Source organism: Cervus canadensis, chromosome 10 (genome assembly GCF_019320065.1).
Source record: "Cervus canadensis isolate Bull #8, Minnesota chromosome 10, ASM1932006v1, whole genome shotgun sequence".
NCBI classification, from domain to species: Eukaryota; Metazoa; Chordata; class Mammalia; order Artiodactyla; family Cervidae; genus Cervus; species Cervus canadensis.
In genome coordinates, this window is record NC_057395.1 from 80,030,545 (window position 1) to 80,038,131 (window position 7,587).

The window sequence follows — 7,587 nt, forward strand, 5'->3', positions numbered from 1 at the left end:
TGCTCCCGGCAGATAAAGTCATGCTCATTAAGGCTTAGAATGATATCCAGGGATTCAGTTCGACTGTGAGAATCGCTATTGTCTTGTGAAAGCCTTGCCTCTTGCTACTGAAATCTCATCAAAGAGCATGAGATGCTGTCTAAAATAAGGGTGATGTTTCCCTCTGTATATACGTTCTCAATTAAAGGTACTTTTATTTAAACATACAGCCATTTGATATACAGAACCCAGGCAAATAAAAATTTTTAGTTAGCCTGTTACTCAGGTGGCCCTAGTAGTAAAGAACCCGCCTGCCGATGCAGGAGACATGAGAAACTCAGGTTCAGTCTCTGGGTCGGGAAGATCCGCTGGAAGAAGGCATAGCAGCCCACTCCAGTATTCCTGCCTGGAGAATCCCGGGGACAGAGGAGCCTGGTAAGTCCGTGGGGTCGCAAAAGAGACACAACTGAGTGGCTCAGCACACAAGCACAGCTCAGTGGGCAGGGTCGGATTATCTCCCTGTGAGCTAAGCAAAGGCAGTCACAGTCGGGCAGGGGGCAGAGTCCCCTGAGACAGGCGCTAGGTATGAGTGTAATAACAAAAGCAATGGAAAGCAAGTCAACGAAACAGCTCCAACGTGGAGTCAGAACTGGCTTCTCCCTGGATCAAGCCCAACAGTGGATTTCCACAATGATGAGCCTGTTGTCTGCAGCATTTTTACATTTCTTTTCTATCATCAATATGACTTCCCTGGTGGCTCAGACGGTAAAGCGTCTGCCTACCATGCAGGAGACCCAGGTTCAATCCTTGGGTTGGGAGGATCTTCTGGAGAAGGAAATGGCAATCCACTCCAGTATTCTTGCCTGGAAAATCCCACGGACAGAGGAGTGTGGTGGGCTACAGTCCATAGGGTCGCAAAGAGTCGGACATGACTGAGTGACTTCACTTTCACTTACTTTTCTGTCATCAAAGATAGATTAAATTCTGTTGAGTATATATATGTTTAGTATTTTGCACATGTATTTGAATTATTTCATCAGTTTTAACTCCTTAAGTTCAGGATGGCAGCTGCTCCCTTCGGGCCGCCTGCGGGCCCCGGCCCTGTGCAGGTGCTGGTGGAGGCATCTTTAACCGATGACAGGGCTCCTTCCTCTGGGGCTTCCATCTGACTTCAGCGTCCAAGCCACTACTAAAAACTGGACCACGCTGATGCTAAATACGGAATAACATGTTTCTGCCATCAAATTAATCGATAAGATTTTGCACAAAGAATATTCAGTTCAGGGCTAGATAAACAGAATTCTGTTGATCTTATGCAAAACTGTGTTGCATGGATTGTATTTCAGCTGATATGTCTTTTATATGATATTAGCTATTTCCTCAGTGTTTATAAAACTGATCAAAACTCTGCAGGCTGCTGGTGAACTTAGGCAATGTTAGTAACATAAAGAAACAATCCATGTATTTTAAAGGGTTAAATGAGATTAACTTAACATACTATATTTGTTGTTGTTCGGTTGCTAAGTTGTGTCCGACTCTTTGAGACCCCATAGACTGTAGCACGCCAGGCTCCTTTGTCCTCTGCTATCTCCTGGAGTTTACTCAAATTTACATACATCCACTGAGTCAATGATACTATCCAACCATCTCATCCTCTGTTGCCCCCTTCTCCTTTTGTCTTCAATCTTTCCCAGCATCAGGGTCTTTCCCAGTGAATTGGCTCTTGCATCAGGTGGCTAAAGTCCTGGAGCTTCAACATCAGTCCTTCCAATGGATATTCAGAGTTGATTTCCTTTAAGATGGACTAGTCTGATCTTTCTGTCAAGGAACTCTCGAGAGTCTTCTCCAGCACCACAATTCAAAAGCATCAGTTTTTCGGTGCTCAGCCTTCAAGGGTCCAGCTCTCATGTTCATACATGGCTACTGGGAAAAACATAACTTGAACTAGATGGACCTTTGTTGGCAAAGTAATGTCTCTGCTTTTTAATATGCTGTCTAGGTTGGTCATGGCTTTTCTTCCAAGGAGCAAGCATCTTTTAATTTCATGGCTGCAGTCACCATCTGCAGTGATTTTGGAACCCAAGAAAATAAAGTCTCTCACTGTTTCCATTGTTTCCCCATCTATTTGCCATGGAGTGATGGGACCAGATGCCATGATCTTAGTATTCTGAATGTTGTCACCTCAATAGCACCATTTTAATCTTCCATAAATGTCACATCTTTTCTATAGAACTAATATATTGATAACTTTATTAAGCACAGCTAATGTATTGTTTTCCTTTTCCACATGCTAAAAAAAAGATCATCAGTTAGAAAATATGATGCCATATAAGATTCCATTCATAGTAATAAATTTATATACATATATACACACCTGATGATACATTTTTGTTTACTTTATTTTTTAACTTTTTATTTTGTATTAGGTTCTAGTCAATTAATAAACAATGCTATGATTGTTTCAAGTCAGCAGTGAAGGGACTCAGCTATACATATACATGTGGGAATACATTTTTTTAAATGCAGGTTTAAAAAAAAAACAGATTTTTAAAACAAAACTTTTCAGAGGGACCTAAAATAAAACAGGAAGAAAAGAGAGTAATGGTTACTGAAGTAAGGCAAATTCAGCAGACAGAATGCTTATCTAGAAAAGATCACCCACCAACTCCTATTCATTAGAACGTGAGCTCCAATATGCTTGACTTATCAGTGGTTGATTCACTGAGCCAAGTCCTGGCCAATGAGACACACTCTGGCAAGTTTGTTAATAGGCATGATGTTAAGAAAAGATCGGAAGTACAGAGTGTAGGGAGGAATGCGTTAACTTTTATCTCGGTCTCTCAAAGGGATAGCTGTCTTAATAGATTAAGCCTGTATTATTTGTTAAGCAATTTTTCCCGTGGAAACACAAGATGAAAAAAGTGAAAAGTGCAGTTCTGGACTGTAGATCCGTCTCTAAGATCTATTTTTATGCTCGCAAATAGGGAATGATCAATACCACGCTCAGCAGCTGAATTCACTGTTGCGGCTGCTGTGGCTAGAACGAGTCAGTGTCTCATCAACGTGTCTGCTCATTAAGTTTTTCCCTCCTAATCGCGTGGCTGGACTGAGATTCAGTAGCGATATGCGAACATAGCATCTACTCACCGGCAGACCTCGGAGAGGAGGAGCCGGGAAGAGCAGCCCCGCTGTGTGTCTCGGCTTTGAACAGAAGCGAGGGATATTTTTAAACCAAAAGTGAGAAAACGACAACTCCAGCTCTGCCTCAAACCGAAGGCATCAAAAGCTGTTACGATGTTTGAGTCTAAAAAGGAGAAAATGTGGGGTCCTTTATTTGTATTTATTTATCTATTGGACTATTACTGCTTTACAACGCTGCGTTAGTTTCCGCTCTACAACAGTGCGGATCGCTCCATGCGCACACAGACCCCCTCCCGCCGGAGTCCCTGCCGCCCCCCGCCCACCCCGCGGGGCCTTGGCACGGCGGCTCCCGCTGGCTCTGTCTCACACGTGGCCCCCTCCCCCCGAGTCCCTGCCGCCCCCTGCCCACCCCGCGGGGCCTTGGCACGGCGGCTCCCGCTGGCTCTGTCTCACACGTGGCCCCCTACCCCCCTCCCCCCAGTCCCTGCCGCCCCTGCCGCCCACCCCTCGGGGCCGTCCGGAGCTCCGAGCTGGGCTCCTGTTGCAGGGCGGCTCCCAGTGGCTCTGTCTCACACGTGGCAGTGTCTTTACGGCGTGTCCTCTTCCCCACCCCTACCCCGGGTGGTTTTAATCATTTCTGACACATTATTTCACAAAGCTCTGTTTGTTATAAGCCGTCCACGGAGGCTTACTGTCCACAGCTCCGGTGAGAGCAGGAGTTGGCACACTTCCCGTAAGGGCCAGAGAGGAAGTGTTGAATGCCTTGCTGGCCAGATGCTGTCTATCAGAATTTCTGAGGTCTGCTGCGGCATCGCATAAGCAGCGATAGACGATAAGTAAATGCATGGGCATGTGTTCCAATAAAACTTTATTGACAGTTACTGATATTTCAGTTTTATATAATTTACATGTGTCACGTTTTTCTTTTGATTTTTTTTCTCCATTCAAGATGTAAAAAATATGCATATTTAACCTCTGAGCTGTGTTAGATAGAAACCCAGATTTGGCCATCGTTTGCCAATCCCAGGATGATGGTGGTCATTGGCTAGCATTTTGTCAAAAACTGTCTTGGAGACTGAGTGTTTTTTAGGTGTCAGGAACCAGGCACTGGAGTTGTTCAGTTGATTAGTGGTGTCCAACTCTTTGTGACCCCCAAGGACCGCAGCACGCCAAGCTTCCCTTCACTATCTTCTAGAGTTTGCTCAAATTTGTGTCCATTGAGATGGTGATGCTATCTAACCATCTCATCCTCTGCCACCCCCTTCTCCTTTAGCTTTCAATCTTTCCCAGCATCAGGGTCTTTCCCAATGAGTCAGCCCTTCGAATCAGGTGGCCAAAGTTTTGGAGCTTTAGCTTCAGCATCAGTCCTTCCAAGGAATATTCAGGGTTGATTTCCTTTAGAATTGACTGGTTAGACCTCCTTGCAGTCCAAGGGATTCTTCAAGAATCTTCTCCAGTACCACAATTCGAAAGCATAAATTCTTTAGTGCTGGGCCTTCTTTATGGTCCAACTCCCACATCTGTACGTGACTCCTGGAAAAACTGTGGTTTTGACTATACGGACTTTGGTTGGCAAAGAGATATCTCTGCTTTTTAATATGCTGTCTAGGTTTGTTATAGCTTTCCTTCCAAGGAGCAAGCGATTTTTAATTTCACGGCTGTAGTCACCATCTGCAGTGATTTTGGAGCCCAAGAAAAAAAATCTGTCCTTGTTTCTACTTTTCCCCATCTATTTGCCATGCTACTGCTGCTGCTAAGTCACTTCAGTCATGTCCGACTCCATGTGATCCCATAGACGGCAGCCCACCAGGCTCCCCCATCCCTGGGATTCTCCAGGCAAGAACACTGGAGTGGGTTGCCATTTCCTTTTCCAATGTGTGAAAGTGAAAAGTGAAAGTGAAGTTGCTCAGTCATGTCCAACTCTTAGCGACCCCATGGACTGCAGCCTACCAGGCTCCTCCATCCATGGGATTTTCCAGGCAAGAGTACTGGAGTGGGGTGCCATTGCCTTCTCCGCTATTTGCCATGAAGTGATGGCAAAAAAACAGATGCCATGATCTTAGTTTTTTTTTTTTTAATATTGAGTTTTAAGTTAGAGCAGCATTATTGCCTTGCTCTGCTTCTTATTAGTCATGGCACCGTGGGTCAGTTATTTAAGGTGCCTAACCTCAGTCCTCTCATCTGTAAAATGGGGATTTAAAAAAAATAATTGGTTTGGCTATGTCAGGGCTTGGTCGATCATGCGGGGTCCGTGCTGTGGCCCCCGTTCTGGTCCTGTGTGTTCTGTAGCTGTGGTGCAGAGGCTCCGTAGTCGTGGTGAGCGAGCTTGGTTTCTCTGCGGCATGTGGGATCTTAGTTCCCCGACCAGGGATCAAACCCAAGTCCCCGGCGTTGCAAGGAGGTTTCCTAACCTCTGGATCACCAGGGAAGACCCCTGATGATCTAGCTTGTAAGGTTGTTGTACAGACTCAGTAAGTGTAAGAAAGAGCCACTGATTACTGGAATAAATTAGGTGATTATGTTCAGATTGTTTTCTTGGAGCGCAATGTGCAGTCTGGATTCATTTCTCATGAACCTAGCATAGCCAGCTTTAGCTGGAGGCCCACGTACTTCGGGGAGGCTTGGAAACAGAGGAGGCTTTTGTGTGAGTTCTGTTTGCCTTGTTATATTAGGAGCATCCTCTGAGCCTTATCAGCTCATCCAGGGGGCATACAAAGCAGTGAAGGTCACCGTGGCTGACTGTGGGCGCTCAAGGACTCGGCAGCATGTTGCAGCCTCATGTGGCTGCTTAAGAGCCTCTCAGGGCTTCTGCAGAACAGCCCTTGACTCACATCCTTGAAGCTAGGCTGGTCATTTGTTTGCGGAGAGCTGTGAAGCCAGGGAGCTTAATCCTTCGCCCACACTCTAACAGATGCGGGCATGGCCTTACAGGTCCTCCACCGAAAGTAGGATGGAACTGGTGTTTTAGCCAAATGGGGCTGGACTGGGGGAGGCCTGTAAGAAGCTCTCCAGGGGGGTCTGCCAAGGAATACCTCACAGGGAAGGTGCACAGGAGAACTTCAGGCCGAGCCAGTGGGTGCCGTAGCTAAGCTTTAGAGACCCAGCTCTCATGCTCAGCCTCATCTGCAGATGGCTCACGCGGGGTCCCAGGGCTTCACCGGGGTCTCACACCCTCCTCATGAATGGCCTTGGCTGTCCTGCTTTGGAAGTAGTCCTCACCTGCCAAAATGTGTTTCTGTCATTAACGTTCATGGCGATTTGTGTCATACACCTCTTAACCACCTCTTAGTATTTTCCTTTAAAGTTGCATGTTTTAGAAGACAAAAATGGACACGAAGTAAGGTCCACCGGAAGGTGAATGGATAAATAAACTAAGGTAAATGTGTAAGGGACTATGGGCTTCCCCAGTGTCTCAGCAGTGAAGAAAAGAATCCACTTGCAATGCAGGAGGTGAAGGAGACATGGGTTTGATGCCTGGCTTGGGAAGATCCCCTGGAGGAGGGCGTGGCAACCCATTCCAGTGTTCTTGCCTGGAGAATCCCAGGGACAGAGGAGCCTGGCGGGCTACAGTCCATGGGGTCACAAAGGGCTGGACATGACTGAAGTGACTGTGCACACATGCGTGTGTAAGGGAACATGATGCAGCAGTTAAGACGAAGGAACAAGAGCTACCTGCATCATTATTGCACACTCAGTGTCGACTTACACAAATCATTAACGGTGAGAAAAAAAGCAAGTTGCAGAAGGATACATACAGTTTGACACCACAAATACAGTGCTTTGGGGACCAAAAAAGTCTTTTTTCAAGACTTTTATCAACATTAATATTACAATTTTAAAATATTTCGATCATTCTATTATAGGCAAAAATGATTTCTTGTTTTCATTTGCATTTCCCTGTGTTTTCTTGGACATGTTTTTTCTTCTATGAATTGCTTGTTTTCTATTAGAATTTTCATCTTTTCTTACTAATCTTTGAAAGTTCTTTATACACCAGGAATGCAATTATTTTGTTTTGCTTTTTAATTTTAATGTTATTGTTCAGTCACTCAGTTATCTTTGACTCTTTGCAACCCCATGGACTGCAGCACACCAGGCCTCCCTGTCCTTCACTATCTCCCGGAGCTTGCTCAGACTCATGTCCACTGAGTTGGTGATGTCATCCAACCATCTCATCCTCAGTTGTCCCCTTCTCCTCCCGCCTCTATCTTTCCCAGCATCAGGGTCTTTTCCAATGAGTCAGTTCTTCGAATGAGGTGGCGAAAGTATTGGAGCTTCAGCTTCGGCATCAGTCCTTCCAACGAATGTTCAGTGTTGATTTCCTCTAGGATGGACTGTCCATAGGAGACCTGAGTGCCCACGGGACTCTCCTGAGAACCCCCGCCCCACTCTGAATTCACCCCCACAGGCTGGGTGAACGCTGGTCCCCCTACTCTAGGTTCTATGTCAAAAGGGCTGGTGTAAATG

At 45.8% G+C, this 7,587-nt stretch overlaps 1 non-coding gene across 1 annotated transcript; it reads left to right on the forward strand.

Moving 5' to 3' along the window:
- The first annotated feature begins 726 nt into the window (after positions 1 to 726).
- On the forward strand, positions 727 to 798 carry TRNAG-ACC. Its single transcript has one exon. It is a non-coding gene; the product is annotated as a tRNA-Gly (tRNA).
- Positions 799 to 7,587: the final 6,789 nt, after the last annotated feature.